General features: G+C 49.3%; 1 protein-coding gene across 13 annotated transcripts in view; it reads left to right on the top strand.

Moving 5' to 3' along the window:
- megf11 (multiple EGF-like-domains 11) overlaps positions 1-14,069 on the top strand; it is a 664,461-nt gene that overhangs the window by 118,640 nt on the left and 531,752 nt on the right. For 12 of the 13 annotated variants that reach the window (XR_011933847.1, XR_011933846.1, XM_072470335.1 and 9 more), the window contains one exon: positions 9,115-9,212. The exons of the other annotated variant lie outside the window; for it this stretch is intronic. The gene's annotated coding sequence lies outside the window, so the exon portion shown is untranslated. The remainder of the gene's footprint in view (positions 1-9,114; positions 9,213-14,069) is intronic. 13 annotated transcript variants of the gene reach the window in all.

Below are 14,069 nucleotides of genomic sequence, written 5' to 3'. Positions count from 1 at the left end.
CAACTGCCTCTTCTTTCTCTTTTGAACATCCTTGCGTACACCGAGAAACCCACTGACAGTGGTGGGCACCAGAGGACTCGCTACCAGCCAGTGACGGGCCGCCTCTGCCGCCACGAGACACACCGCAGGCCGTGCGGACAATCCCATCCTTTGTATCAATAACATTCAAATATCTCTTCCCCAGGACTCCACTCCAGTTCGATAAGTTCTGGGATGGTCAAGTCCAACATGAGAACTGCTGACTCTGTCACATGTGGGCCATATTTGAAGGATGGAGTAGATGAGTTGTTTAGAGGTTTGAGCGCTCTCTCCATGTCTCGATTTAACCTCTGTATGTTCTTGACAAAGACTCTCAATGTGTTTGGTGCGTTCCCAAATGAACCTTCTCTATTCTGGTTGGTCACAGGTGAGGGGTGGGTCCCAGGAGTTGGCATGGATATCTGACCGCTTCAGGGATGTTTTGAGGGCGTCTCTAAAGTATTGTTGTTGTAGTCCGGCGAAGGATTCTTCTTCAATGGAAGGATGCGAGGCCCCCAAGCGTGGAATCCTGGATCAATGATTTATTGGTTTATTAAATTGGAGAGGGTGAAATTTGCCTGAAAGGGATCGGTGCAAGGGTTCTTCAGGCGGTAGCAACCATTCTTGGACTTCCTGGCAGAACGGTAGACAATGGTCAGCAGCAGCAGCAACCCGGGGGGGGGGGGGGTTCTATTTCATTTTTATTTGTCTATACTGGGGGATCTGAGGGGGTGTATATATTTGCTATGTTTGCTGTGTTTCGGCGGGTGTTAATTTATTATTTATGTATAGGGGGAGGGGGGCACTGGGTTGTTTTGTTTGGTTTTGTATTTAATTCTACTGGGCTCCTTTTACATTTTGTTGTTGATATTTTGTGAAAACTTTAATAAAAATTATTTTTAAAAAAAAAAGAGTATTGCTGTTGTCCTCCTGAGAGTTTTCGAGCGTGACCAAGTTCTGGATCGAGCAGTTGCTTCAAGAGTCTGGTGACAGGTATGCGATTTCACCAAAGGAACCCAATCCCAGTGAAGATTGGGGTCAGACATGGCTGCTTCATTAAACCAGCCCTCTTCTCCATATTCTTTGTTGCAATACTGCAGCTCACCTCTAGAGAATTACTCACAGGCATGGAGATAGTTTACAGAACAGGTGGGAAAATGTTTAACCAAAACCACTTCAACTTCAGTCATTTGGTTCCAGCATGCAGATGACACGAGTGTGTGTGTGTGTGTGTGTACTGGGCTCCTGGCCATTGTTGACTCTTTCGACAAAGCATACAGAACAAGCCTTTGACTAAACACTCTGACACCTATAGTTCTTTTCCAATTAGATCCCACAGCGCAACACCTCTATTTGTCGATTAATGTCAATGGCGAAATCCTGGAAAATATGGACCGTTTTCTACATCTTGGGAGCCTCCTCTTGACAAAGGTAGACGTAGATGACAAAATTTATCATCACTCCCAATGTAGCAGCTCAGCCTTGGCTGACTGAGGAAATAAGTATTTAAGGACTGGGCTCTCAAACCCGGGACAAATGTCATGGTTAACCAGGCAGCGGTGATCCCCAGGCTGTCATATGCTTCAGACACTTGGACAACTCACAGCAGCCACCTCGTAACCCTGGAGGAGTATCACCAATGGTGCTGTCGCAAGATTCACCAAATCTGGTCGTCCAACAGCAATGTCCTCTCCCCCTGGCGACCATGCCCATCATTGAGGCGCTAATCACTCAGAACCAGCTCCCCTGGGCAGGACATGGTGTTTGAATGCCTGACACCCGACTCCCAAAGCAACTGCTCTATTTGCAGCATTCAAATATAATTTTTACATCTCACACAAAACCAGTTTATATTTAATCTGGGGACTGGTTTAGCTCCCTGGGCTAGACAGCTGGTTTGTGATGTGGGGCGAGGCCAGCAGCGTGGGTTCAACCCCCTGCTCCTCACCTGAGGTGTGGTGATCCTTAGGTTAAATCACCACCAGTCAGCTCCCCCCCTCAATGGGGAAAGCAGCCTGTGGCCCTCTGGAGCTTTAGTGACTTTACCTTATCTTTATGCTCAAGGCATGTTCTTGAGGTTTCCATCCGTGCTCTGGATTGTTCCAAAGTAAAAGAACAGCAAAGAACAAGGAACAAAACAGCACAGGAACAGGCCCTTCGGCCCTCCAAGCCTGTACCGGTCATGATACTAACCTTGGCCAAAACCCTCAGCACTTCCTTGTGCCGTATCACTCTATACCCACCCTGTCCATGTGTTTGTCAAGATGCCTTTTGAACACCGTTAATGTATCTGCTTCCACAGCCTCCCCTGGCAACGCGTTCCAGGCACTCACCACCCTCTGTGTAAAGAACCTGCCTCGCACATCTCCTCTAAACTTTGACCCACGGACATTAAACCTATGCCCCCTGGTGACTGACCCCTCCACCCTGGGAAAGAGTACCTGCCCATCCACTCTATCCATGCCCCTCATAATCTTGTAGACTTCTATCAGGTCACCCCTCAATCTCCATCTTTTTAATGAAAACAGTGTGGTATTATACGTTACGGTACCTGATAGGCTAAAGCACCATTGGTGGAAACTGTATGCTTTCTATTGGTTAGAATGTATGATAGCTCCGCCCTGCTAGGCGGGGTATAAGAACCCGTGCCGCCCCAGCAGCCTTCATTCTGTACCTGAGCTGCTGGGGGAAACATCTAGCTTATTAAAGCCTTCAGTTGGACTACTACCTCGCTTTAGTGATCATTGATCGTGCATCAATTTAATAAGCTAGTTTTTTAAGAAGAAAGGATGGAGCTCCGAATCAAGCCGGAGTGTCTGCAACTCAGCCCCCATGCGGCGAACTCAGCGGCAATCTTCAAGCACTGGCTGGCGTGCTTTAAAGGGTATCTCGGGACGGCCGAAAACACACCCACGGGAGAGCAGAAACTGCACGTCCTGCACTCAAGGGTGAGCCCGGAGATTTACATCCTCATCAAGGAAGCTGAAGACTTCGATGCAGCAATAGAGCTGCTACAAGGACACTATATTCGCCCGGTAAACCAGGTCTACGTCCAGCACCTGCTTGCAACAAGGCGTCAAACCCCTGGGGAATCACTGGAGGAATTCTACCGTGCACTCCTGGTGTTGGGAAGAAGCTGCAGCTGCCCGCAAGTTTCGGCGAGCGAACACACGGAACTCTTAGTCCGGGACGCTTTCGTGGCAAGTATGCTATCTTCACAAATCCGCCAGCGCCTGTTAGAAAAGGACACCCTGGGTCTCAGGGAGGCACGGGCCTTTGCAGGCTCCCTGGACGTGGTCTCCAGGAACGCCCGCGCTTACGTTCCCGACCGTGCGGCAGCCCCCTGGGCAGGGTGGAACCCCTCCACTGCCGACCCTGAGACTTCCCCCATTCCCCCACAGGCCTGCGCTGCAAGGCAGCCTGGTAATCCCAGGGGGCCCCGCTGCTACTTTTGCGGGCAGGCCAAGCACCCCCGGCAGCGCTGCCCGGCCCGCGCATCCACCAGCAAGGCATGCGGCAAAAAGGGCCATTTCGTGGTGGTATGTCAGACCGTGCGGATGCCGCGGTCTCCAGCGGCGAATGCGAACCGCCACCACAAACTTCTCTACGGGCCCCGTGCGGCCAGCAGTCGCCGCCATCTTCATATTCCAGGGCCACGTGCGGACCCCGGGCGCCGTCATCTTGTTCCGCGGACGCCACGTTGGAGGGATGGGCGCCGCCATTTTGTGCACCCCCCAGCCATGTGCGACCAATGGGAGCCGCCATCTTGGATGAACCACCAGGCACCAGCTCGGCTGACATATAAAATTTGCAACTGTAGCTCGAAAGAGGTCAACTTTTCAGACTAAAACAATTGTCCTCAATCCATTTATATCTAGATGAATAGAAAGTTTATCTGATTTGGTGGGTGTGGTGGTATGTATTAGGGGTAATACGGTACACCATGCATCGACAGGCTATTGGTGGAGGGATGCCAGGTCCTGATAGGATCTGCCACCTACTGGACTCCACCCAGAAATGCCGGTATAAGAACCCAGCTTTTCCCTCCATTTCCCTCAGCAGTTGCATTCTGTAACCACGCTGCTGGGGATAAAGTTCTGCTTAATAAAGCCTTCAATTGACATTACCTCAACCTGCCTCGCGTCATATTGACGGTGCTACAGTCGGCACGGTGGGCTCACCCCCACCTTCTAAAGGGCAGCTAGGGATGGGCAATAAATGCTGGGCCTAACCAGCGACACCCACACCCGTAAACAAATTTTAAAAACATTTCAGATATAAAAGATTTCCATTCATGTCTGCACCACGCTGCACCAAACCAGCATAGATCAAATTCTAAGCGGACTAGATGGAGCCCAGAGCTACTTAGACAATACCTTAGTCACTGGAAAGAATGAAGTAGAGTATCTTTAAAGTTTAGATGCTACACTCCAGAAACTAGAAGATTATGCACCACGATTGCGGAAGGACAAATGTGAATTATTCAAATCTTCTACTGAATACCTGGGACGTCTCATAGATGCAAAGGACGAACACAAATCACCGTCAAAAGTAAGAACCATAACTGACGCACCTGCACCTCAAAACTTCGCCATTATGAAGGTCACGTCTTTGGAGAGAACAATGGAAAGATTGGGTGAGATTTTTGCAAAACTCGGTTACCCTGAACAACCTGTTAGTGACAATGGGCCACAGTTGATTTCGCAACAACTCACAAATTATCGAAAGGAGAATTGAATCCAACACATCCAATCTGCTCCATATCATCCTTATCATGTGGTTGGCTCTTCAATGCCCTCGGGGATGGGCAATAAATGCTGACCCAGCCAGCGATGTCCTCATCCCATAAACACATTTTTAAAAAAAATCCTGTCGCAAATGGGCCGGCTGGAAGGTTTGTTGAGACAATGAAACATTCAGTGAAGGTAAGTCTCAGGATCCTGGTCCTAGACTCTCCCACAAGAGAGAAACAACTACTCAACCTCTCCTCACAAGAAAATCCCTCCGTACCCGGGATCAATCCAGTGAACCTTCTCTAGACTGCCTCCACTGCCAGAATATCTTTCCTTAGATAAAGGGACCAAACAGTTCACGGTATTCCAGGTGTGGTCTAACTAGTGCCTTGTATAGTTTTAGCAGAATTTCCCTATTTTTAGATTCCATTCACTTTGAAATAAAGACCGACATTCAATTTGCCTTCCCTGTTACCTGCTGAACCTGCATGTAGCTTTTCGTGATAACTTCACATTTTCCTACATTATATTCCATCTGCCAAGTTTTTTGCCCACTCACCTAACCTGTCTATATCCCTCCGTAGACTGTCATCCTCACCACTTGCCTTCCCACCTATCTTTGTGTCATCCGCAAACTTGGCAACAGTGCATTCACTTCCCTCATCCAAGTCATCAATATATATTGTGAATAATTGTGACCACAGCACTGATCCCTGTGGCACTCCACTCGTTACAGGTCGCCATCCTGAAAATGTTCCTCTTATCTCAACTCTCTGTTTTCTATTAGTTAACCAATCCTCTATCCATGCTAATATACTACCACCAACACAATGGGCTCTTGCCTTATTAAGCAGCCTTTTGTGTGGCACCTTATGGAACACTTTTTGGAAATCCAAGTATATTACATCTACTGGCTCCCTGTATCTATCCAGCTCCTAGCCACATCAAAGAATTATAATAAATTTGTCAGGCATGATTTCTATCATTTTCCCAATGACAGAAGTTATTCTAACTGGTTGATAGAAACTTGTTTTTTGTCTCTCTCCTTTTTGAATAAAGGTGTTACATTGGCAGTTTTCCAATCCTCTGGGACTTTTTCAGAATTTAAGGATTCTTGGAAGATTACTCCAAGTATTTCTGTAGCTACTTCCATTAATATCCTGGGATGCAACCCATCAGGTCCCTGGGGGCTTATCGGCCATTAGCCCCATTAGTTCCCAGAGTACCTTTGCCCTAGTGATTGTTGTTGTATTTATTTCCTCCCCCCTCATCCCACACCATTCCCCTGTGCCATGATTATTTATTTTTGAAATGTTATTAGTGTCTTCCGCTGTAAAGACTGATGCAACGTATTTATTTAACTCCTCTGCTATTTCATGGTTCCCCATTATTATTTCCCTAGCTTCATTCCGTAAGGGACATATGTTCATTTTGGACTCTCTCTTCCTTTTTACACATGTAAAGAAGCTCTTGCTGTCCTTTTTCATATTATTTGCTAGTTTAAGCTCATAGTTTATCTTTTCCCTCTTTTTTTTTGTGGTCATCTTTTGTTGGTTTTAAAACCTTCCCAATCCTCTGGGTCACCCAAGATCTTTGCCACATTATATGTTTTATTCTTTCAGCTTAATGCTATCCTTCACCACCTTGGTTGATTTATCCCCTTCCTAGAATAGTTTTTCCTCACTGCGATATATATTTGTTGTGAATCATGAATTATTTTCAGAAATGCCTACCGTTGCTGATTAACCATCAACTCCTTTCCCAGTCCACTCCAGCCAACTCTGCCCTCATTACTTTATAATTAGCCTTATTTAGGTTTAGCACAGTTGTTTCTGACCCATGTTTCTCACTCTCAAATTGAATGCTAAAAATTCTACCTTGCTTCCTGGGGGATCTTTTACTCTGAGATTGTTTATTAAAACTGGCTTGTTACATATTACCAGATCCAAAATAGCCTCATGGTCACTTTCACTGGTCCCGCCTATTTCATTTCCAGCTTTTTTTAAACCTGTGTTCAAATTCTGAAACTGTTAATGTCGGATTTGAACTCGATCTCTGGATTATCAGTCCAGCTGTGCGACTGGACCACAATATTCCACACAGGTAGAGTGTTTCACAACCGGCAGTCACGAGACTGAGTCCTTGCCAACTTCCGGAACTTGCCAGTTTGTGGAGGGAAGGCGGTGACTGGTTTCAGCCTCATGCACGTAGCAACATGTCTGCTCCTATGTGCTTCCCTCCCTCATGAGTCTTGTTGACCCTAGAGTCTGGCTATTTCTCTTTGCTATGTTGCTTCCTTTCAATCTAAAGGTCAAGGTCCTGAACAGGACTGCTCTGCATTCACCTGTGATACCTACAGCATGGCAGTCAGGTCAAGCTGGGCCAGGTGGGGCTTTGGTTGCTCTGACCACTCGGGGCATGGGAAATGACAGGCGCACGATACTGCGGAGAAGTCTTAATCTTGTTCTCCATTCTGCTACAGGCCAGAGGGAACATTTGGAATTTTGCCTTTTACTCTGTATTTCTGCTTAATTGATAAACTAAAACTAGTGGAATAATACAACTCATTTGGGGACTGAATGAATGCTTAAGTTACCAAACCGTTAATTATGCACTTGCCTCCATGGAGTATTGTTGCCTGGACCGCTCATAATTGTCCGGTTTTTGGACATCACCGTCTTTCAGATACCTACAGCTGTTCATGCACGTGGCAGATGGATCCTATATATGGAGACAATAGTTCCCCAAAGTGGCCATCACTGAACTTTACATACTCCTGCAGAAAACTTAACAACTTCTTGGATTGGATTGGATTTGTTTATTGTCACGTGTACCGAGGTACAGTGAAAAGTATTTTTCTGCGAGCAGCTCAACAGATCATTAAATACATGGGAAGAAAAGGGAATAAAAGAAAATACATAATAGGGCAACACAACATATACAATGTAACTACATAAGCACTGGCATCGGGTGAAGCATACAGGGTGTAGTGTTAATGAGGTCAGTCCATAAGAGGGTCATTTAGGAGTCTGGTAACAGCGGGGAAGAAGCTGTTTTTGAGTCTGTTCGTGCGTGTTCTCAGACTTCTGTATCTCCTCCCAATGGAAGAAGTTGGAAGAGTGAGTAAGCCGGGTGGGAGGGATCTTTGATTATACTGCCCGCTTTCCCCAGGCAGCGAGAGGTGTAGGTGGAGTCAATGGATGGGAGGCAGGTTCGTGTGATGGACTGGGCGGTGTTCACGACTCTCTGAAGGTCCTGGGCCGAGCAGTTGCCATACCAGGCTGTGATGCAGCCCGATAGGATGCTTTCTATGGTGCATCTGTAAAAGTTGGTAAGAGTCAATGTGGACATGCCGAATTTCCTTAGTTTCCTGAGGAAGTATAGGCGCTGTTGTGCTTTCTTGAAGTTAACTCAAAGATTCCTCATTCTATACAGGCTGGGAGAGATCACTGGCCCCACTTTCCAGCACCGTGACTTACCGCCTTCACCTCTCGACCTTTGTAATCCTTAAGGAGGTTGTTTTACACAGAATGGATTTTGCATTGTATGTAAGCTTTGAGAGCCCATCAACATCTGCTTCTGTTTTGGCCAAAGTAGACAATACACAATAAAAAGCAGGTGTCTGTCACCAGAGGAAGCACAGCCATTGAGATTGAGGTCATCCATATAAGGAACGTGCCTTTAAAAACAGGGAAGGTAATTGGAGGAGGAGGGCACAGATGAATAAGCAGGAGGCTCAGGGTTGGTATCGCACTGCTCCAGTCTTCATGCTACATACGTTTCAGACACACAAGCAATAATCATACATCTGCACTAGTGTCAGATATAGTTAGGCTCTGATTTGTGCTAAGTTGTTTAAGGGGAGGGCACTTAACTTCCTTTTTTATGTCTCTACAGCTCCAGCAGAAGAAGCTATTTGTGTATCTCTTTCAATCACACTCTTTGTCACAGTGATATGTAAACAGCATAAAATTGGAATGGAATATGTCAGATCTTTGGGACAGGCATTAGTATTCAACTTATTTTGCATCGCTCATGTCAAAAGCTCGCCTATGCTCCTGATTAACACATTTTCCTTTGCACTGAAATAACACTGAACATTTCAGTCTCCACTTTTTCCTGCCTAAGTGAGCACGACCCCTTCTCTCATTCTGCAGCAAGTATGAAATTCTACAATTCCTTAGTCATTGGATTCCAAAACCCACAGCCAATGACACATTGATTAGGCCGCTGCCATTAACTTATGCATATTTTCTGCTCTGCTAATACTGTCATTGCTTTCAATTCCTTTCCCTGACACCTCCGCTAATCTTTTGCCCTTTGTCTTTTGACCTCTTGGTGTTCCTCGGGGATCTTCCTAAAGGAGCTAGCTTTGAAAGCCTGCCAGACGCATGAATCTATTGAAATGCACTGAATGTCCAGGAAACAACAGGAGCTCTGAAACAAGCCCAAGTGTCTGGGGTAAGTCAACGTTTTAGATTGAAGCACAGTAGTGGTTCTGAATTGCAGACACAGGTGACAATGGATAAAAATAAATCTAAAATGTGGGATCAATCTTCCAGTTTAGCTTGGATAAAACTATAATGATTGATAATATGTTGATATCTGTTATAAGTAGTTCATGATATTGCTCTTGGAGGCATACTAACAGCAAAAGGTAATTTGGTTTAATAAGGCTGTATTTTTGTTTGATCATTTTGTAGATCCCAGTAGTTTGTAACCACAAAATGAGAATACTGTCTTCAGATCACCCCAATGAATATACCTTTGTTCTCTTCATCTTTATCTGTTGCTGGGTCCCAACTCCTGATTGCCTCTATGTCTTGGCCCAGTTTCTTATTTTTCTTGCTCACCGATATTCTCACCTTCCTGAGTAAATACTCAGATATTTAAATCTGGCACAAGTTAGTCAGTAACACAACTTCATTTTCAAAACAGTCAGTATTAGAAGTTATTTGTTGTTGTTAAGTTCTTTCTGTGCTTTACTCTGTTAAGTTTCTAGATGGTAGACAAGTAATTTTATCCGCATCTCTATCAATACTTTTCTATAATGAGTTTATACAAGAGCAGTGTGTAGGGGTCTGTATATCTGTATATACATTAAAAAAATTTTTTTTAGATTACCCAAATATTTTTTTTTCCAATTAAGGGGCAATTTAGCGTGGCTAGTCCACCTAACCTGCACATCTTTGGGTTAGGGTGTGTAGCGCACAAAGACTCACGAGAGACGAATAGAGATGAAGTCGATGAGGCTTTATTAAGCGTGACTTGTTCCCCGCAGTTCAGTAACAGACTGGCCTGCGGGGGAGAACTCCTGGTTCTTATACTCCGCCTTCAGGGTGGAGCTAGAGGTCAACAGCCAACCAGGACCCGGGATCTGTCAGCCAATGACATCATGGCTTCACAGTCCCACATGGCCCCTAATGCATACTACCACATTCACCCCTTGTTAAAAATGAACCCGGCGGGGTGGTGCTTCGCATGGTGGTAGAGGTTTACAAGGCTGGTCCTGGGAGGAAAACTTTTGCATATCATCACAGTATGTACAGGGTATTTTTTTGTTTTGAACTATTTACAGTATTCGTAAGAGGGAAAAAGGTAAAAAAATTCTCGTTAAAGTCCACAACATTCTAGTGTTACACCGATGCCACAAGTCGGTCGGGCGGTCTGGTCGTCCTTGTCGATTGCCTCAGCCCTGGTGGTGGTGGTGCTTGTTCCAGTGTTGTCGTCTCCGGGAGCCTTACGGTTTCTGCTTCAGCTTCACTTCTGGTCGGACCTGGGGGGAGGACCGATCCTCCCGGGAAGGGGGCGGTGGCGGGATGCGCCGGTGGCAGGGAGGGGGTGATTGGTGTCGGGGGGGTGTGCGTGTTGCCGGCGGGCGCCAGATCTCGCAGGGAGACCGTGTCCTGTCGGCCGTCGGGGTACTCCACGTAAGCGTACTGCGGGTTCGCGTGGAGGAGGTGAACCCTCTCGACCAACGGGTCCGACTTGTGCGCCCGCACATGTTTTCGGAGCAAGATGGGTCCTGGGGCCACCAGCCAGGTCGGCAGCGACGTTCCAGAGGAGGACTTCCTGGGGAAGACAAGGAGGCGCTCATGAGGCGTTTGGTTAGTGCTAGTACACAGTAGCGACCGGATGGAGTGGAGAGCGTCCGGGAGGACCTCCTGCCACCGTGAAACTGGGAGGTCCCTGGACCGTAGGGCCAGTAGGACGGTCTTCCAGACCGTGCCGTTCTCCCTCTCTACTTGCCCATTCTCCCGGGGGTTGTAGCTGGTCGTCCTGATCGAGGCTATACCGTTGCTGAGCAGGAACTGGCGCAGCTCGTCACTCATGAAGGAGGACCCCCTGTCGCTGTGGACGTATGCGGGGCAACCGAACAGTGTGAATATGGTGTTAAGGGCTTTAATGACTGTGGCCGCTGTCATGTCAGGGCAGGGGGTGGCGAAGGGGAAACGGGAGTACTTGTCCACCACATTCAGGAAGTATGTGTTGCGGTCGGTGGAGGGGAGGGGCCCTTTGAAATCCAGACTAAGGCGTTCAAAGGGACGGGAAGCCTTGATCAGGTGCGCACCATCCGGCCTGAAAAAGTGCGGTTTGCACTCTGCGCAGATGTGGCAGTTCCTGGTGACTGTACGGACCTCCTCCACGGAGTAGGGGAGGTTGCGGGACTTTATAAAGTGGTAGAACCGAGTGACCCCCGGGTGGCAGAGGTCCTCGTGGAGGGTTTGGAGGCGGTTAATTTGTGCGTTGGCACATGTGCCGCGGGATAGGGCATCGGACGGCTCGTTCAGCTTTCCGGGACGATGCAAAATCTCGTAGTTGAAGGTGGAGAGCTCGATCCTCCACCTTAAGATCTTGTCGTTTTTAATTTTGCCCCGCTGTGCATTATCGAACATGAAGGCTACCGACCGTTGGTCCGTGAGGAGAGTGAATATCCTGCCGGCCAGGTAATGCCTCCAATGTCGCACAGCTTCCACTATGGCTTGGGCTTCCTTTTCCACTGAGGAGTGGCGGATTTCTGAAGCGTGGAGGGTTCGGGAGAAAAAAGCCACGGGTCTGCCCGCTTGGTTGAGGGTGGCCGCCAGAGCTACGTCGGAGGCGTCGCTCTCGACCTGGAAGGGGAGGGACTCGTCGATGGCGCGCATCGTGGCCTTTGCGATATCCACTTTGATGCGGCTGAAGGCCTGGCAAGCCTCTGTCGACAGAGGGAAGGTCGTGGTCTGTATTAGGGGGCGGGCCTTGTCTGCGTACTGGGGGACCCACTGGGCGTAATATGAAAAGAACCCCAGGCAGCGTTTCAGGGCTTTTGGGCAGTGCGGGAGGGGAAATTCCATGAGGGCGCGCATACGTTCGGGGTCGGGGCCTATTAACCCATTGCGCACTATGTAGCCCAGGATGGCTAGCCGGTTTGTGCTGAAAACGCACTTGTCCTCGTTGTACGTGAGGTTCAAGGCTTTAGCGGTCTGGAGGAATTTTTGGAGGTTGGCGTCGTGGTCCTGCTGATCGTGGCCGCAGATGGTTACGTTGTCGAGATACGGGAACGTGGCCTGCAACCCGTGTTGATCAACCATTCGGTCCATCTCGCGTTGGAAGACCGAGACCCCGTTTGTGACGCCAAATGGGACCCTTAGGAAGTGGTATAATCACCCGTCTGCCTCGAAGGCTGTGTACTTGCGGTCACTTGGGCGGATGGGGAGCTGATGGTATGCGGACTTGAGGTCCACGGTGGAGAAGACCTTATATTGGGCAATCCGATTGACCATGTCGGATATGCGGGGGAGAGGGTACGCATCTAGTTGTGTGTACCTGTTGATGGTCTGGCTATAATTATAGTCTATGACCATCCTTTGCTTCTCCCCTGTCTTTACTACTACCACCTGTGCTCTCCAGGGACTCTGCTGGCCTGGATTATGCCTTCCTTCAGTAGCCGCTGGACTTCGGACCGAATGAATGTCCGGTCCTGGGCGCTGTACCGTCTGCTCCTAGTGGTGACGGGTTTGCAATCCGGGGTGAGGTTTGCAAACAAGGATGGGGGCTCAACCTTGAGGGTTGCGAGGCCGCAGATAGTGAGTGGGGGTATTGGGCCGCCGAATTGGAAGGTTAGGCTCTGCAGATTGCACTGGAAGTCTAATCCCAGTAATGTGGGCGCGCAGAGTTGGGGAAGGACGTAGAGCCTGTAGTTTTTAAACTCCCTCCCTTGCACCGTTAGGGTTACTATGCAGAAGCCTTTAATCTGTACGGAGTGGGATCCTGCGGCTAGGGAAATCTTTTGCGCACTGGGACGGATGGTCAAAAAACAGCGTCTTACCGTGTCGGGGTGGATGAAGCTTTCTGTGCTCCCGGAGTCGAGCAGGCATGGTGTCTCGTGCCCGTTTATCAGCACCGTTGTTGTCGTCGTCTGGAGCGTCCGGGGTCGTGGTTGGTCCAGCGTCATTGAGGCCAGACGTGATCGTAGTGCTTGAGCGTCTTCCTCGAACCCCGTGGCGCCGTCGACACTGGAGTCCGTTGTTGCCGTCCAAGATGGCGGCGGGGGTGAACAAAATGGCCACCCCCATGCATCGCACATGGCTGGGGGGTCACAAGATGGTGGCGGGGGTGGACAAAATGGCCGCCCCCATGCATCGCACAGGGCTGGAGGGTCCCAAGATGGCGGCGCCCCTCCTCCCCTCGTGGTGGCCAGGACCCAAAATGGCGGCGCCTGCGGGTCGCACATGGGGCGCTGGGGGGGTTGGGGAGCGTTTGAAACGTGCAGGACTCCTTGTTCTCCGGGGACAGCGGTGGCCGGGACCCAAAATTGCTGCGCTTGCGGGTCGTACATAGGGCACTGGGGGGGCTGGGGAGCGTCAGAAACACGCAGGACTGCTTCCTCTCCTGGGACAGCGGCGACCTCCCGGGACCGGCACACAGCCGCGAAATGGCCCTTTTTCTCGCAGCTCTTGCAAATCGCTGTGCGGGCCGGGCAGCGCTGCTGGGGGTGTTTCGCCTGGCCGCAGAAATAGCAGCGGGCTCCCCCGGGACGACTTGGAGTCTGAACCGCGCAAGCCTGTGGGGTGGGGGGGGGGGGGGGTTGTCACGACGGGGGTCCACGGAGCCCAAGGGGCTGCCGCGCGGTCGGGGCCGTACGCGCGGGCGTTTCGCGCGGCTACATCCAGGGAGGCTGCAAGGGCCCGTGCCTCTGAGAGTCCCAGTGACTCTTTTTCCAAAAGTCTTTGGCGGATTTGGGGAGAGTTCATACCTGCGACAAAAGCATCGCGCATCAACATGTCCATGTGTTCAATCGCGTTTACCGGCGGGCCGCTGCAGGCCCGTCCCAAAATT

The sequence above is a fragment of the Scyliorhinus torazame genome, chromosome 12 (assembly GCF_047496885.1).
Source record: "Scyliorhinus torazame isolate Kashiwa2021f chromosome 12, sScyTor2.1, whole genome shotgun sequence".
Lineage (NCBI taxonomy): Eukaryota > Metazoa > Chordata > Chondrichthyes > Carcharhiniformes > Scyliorhinidae > Scyliorhinus > Scyliorhinus torazame.
This window is presented reverse-complemented; position numbering and strand designations above follow the sequence as displayed.